This window comes from Sinocyclocheilus rhinocerous, unplaced genomic scaffold (assembly GCF_001515625.1).
Source record: "Sinocyclocheilus rhinocerous isolate Xijiao unplaced genomic scaffold, SAMN03320098_v1.1 scaffold542, whole genome shotgun sequence".
Classification (NCBI taxonomy): Eukaryota; Metazoa; Chordata; class Actinopteri; order Cypriniformes; family Cyprinidae; genus Sinocyclocheilus; species Sinocyclocheilus rhinocerous.
Genome location: NW_015638928.1, coordinates 1 through 2225, shown reverse-complemented (window position 1 = coordinate 2225; position 2225 = coordinate 1).

Genomic DNA, 2225 nt, shown 5'->3' with positions numbered 1-2225 from the left:
GGTATCGGTCATTTTCAAAACCGATTCGCCGATAAAATAACTTAATTTTGAAACGCGCTATTTGGCTCTTATGCAGCCTGTCAGAACTCACCACTCTGTGGCCTAAAGCAGTCTCCGCCCACCGCTCATCTGATTTGTTGGGAGTCATGAGTCCGACCAATCAAAGCAGAATTCACTCTCACTCCGAAAGCGCTTGCTAACTGGAGCTGCTTCAGTGATCACGCATCAGTTGTCTCTCAAAGGTAAGGCAGCAGCAGACGTTGCTTAAGTTGCAATAAATCGCAATCCACTAACGTTACACTGAAGTTGCCAAACACCTCAATATTATCTATAATTTCCGCGATGCGGAAAACGCGGACGGAATCGCGGAATCCAGTCATATAAATGGAATTTACTGTATAACTAGTGCTACGTCCTTAATAACAGTGGATGAAATGTTTAGACCTCTACTGATGATTAAATCTAGAGTATGTCCTCGATTGTGTGTGGGTCCATGCACATGCTGAATCAGGTCAAACGGGTTTAAACAGTTATAATTTATTTTGTAGTTTTGATTTCTGCATTATATATGTGAATATTAAAATCCCCTGCAATAGCAAAACAGTCAAACTCTGAGGAAATCATTGATAACAGTTCTGTGAACTCTTCAACAAAGGCTGGAGAGTATTTTGGAGGCCTGTAAATAATGAGTCATTGATCAGAAATTATTTATTTTTTTAGTGAGCGAATGTTTAAAAATGCTAACTTGATGGCACTACTTTGTGTCTTTTATTTCTGTATTCAAAATTTTATTTAAAACATTAATCTCCACATGCATTTATGAATTTAATTGCACTCATGCCAGCTCTGAGCCTCATTGTCAGCCGTACGGCTTGAGAAGGCCTTAGACTTTCTATCACGTGATAAAACAGAAATAGAGAAAGCTACAGGCACACTGGGTTCCCGCATTTTCTGTAAACATTTGTGAATGTTGCTGCTATCATAGCGGGGACCCGACACATATCACTGAGAGCTGTAATCAGTTGTTTTTGGTTCACCTAAAGTAGATGGAGGAGGGTTTGGGCCCTGGCATTGTGGCAGCGGCCGGAGAGCTCTCACAAGAGGAGGAGAACGAGCTGGGCCCACAGCTTTGGTGGTTGGGGCCCCGCCATTTTTTAGTTGATATCTGTGGACTTGCAGGGAAAGAGTGGGAGAGTTTGGTTCCAGCATACACCAGCTCCTCCATTTTCTGTGAGAAGCTTAGAAGTGGAGATGCTGAAGAGAGGGATAATGTGCCTGGTGAGCAGGGCTCTGGCTCTGGTGTTTCCGGTGGCTGTGATATGTTGTCCTGTCTTCCCAGGGCTGCGTTTTCCAAAAGCATCGTAAGCTTAAGTTGATTGTAGCTCAATTGGTTTCAATGGGTCTACGATGTACTTAAGCTTACGATGCTTTTGGGAAACGCAGCCCTGACTGTTTTACAGAAAGTCGTCCTTGGGTGCCGAGTCTTGGAACTGTTGTAGTATGTCACAGTCTGTCTGTGATGAGCTCTGTGGGCAGGGCTCAGCCGGGATGTTGTCCATGAGCAGTGCTTGTTGTGGCTGTGTGGTGTTATCAGTGTCCTTGTGGGATGTGTCAACCACATGATGACTCGGAAACTGATATGAAGTCCTGTCGTCACTCATACTTTGTCCAGGTGTGTTTGTGCCATTCAGGTTGAGTGGATTGGCACTAGGGATGCGCCGATCCGATATCCACTAACCTAGTTTATGATACATTTTTGTCATAGATTATAAATATACATAGGCCTATATTTTTTCATATTTGTTTATTTTATTTTTCTTTATAATTAAGTAGTCTGTATCTAGTAGATTGTGAAAGAATGATTATCAGTTCCACACACAGAGATATATAAATGCTACATTTATTTAAATTAGGGAAAAAAACTTCACTGGTATCGGATCGGTATCGGCAAATACCGAACCCTAGGTATCGGAATCGGTATCGGAGGCGAAAAAGGCGGATCGGAGCATCCCTAATTGGCACACACTACTGAAGGATGATGGAGGGAGAAATAGATATTGTCCTTTAACACTCTTGCACCAAGTTTGTTTGGGTGGAGGCCATCCAGTTTAAACTTGTTGATGAAGTTGATACTTTTATACTGCAGGTTCTTTGTAGCCATGTATTCAGCCCAAGAAGCTGAGAAAACATGTTAGTTCCCCTTGCTGGGAGTGGTCCACTGATGA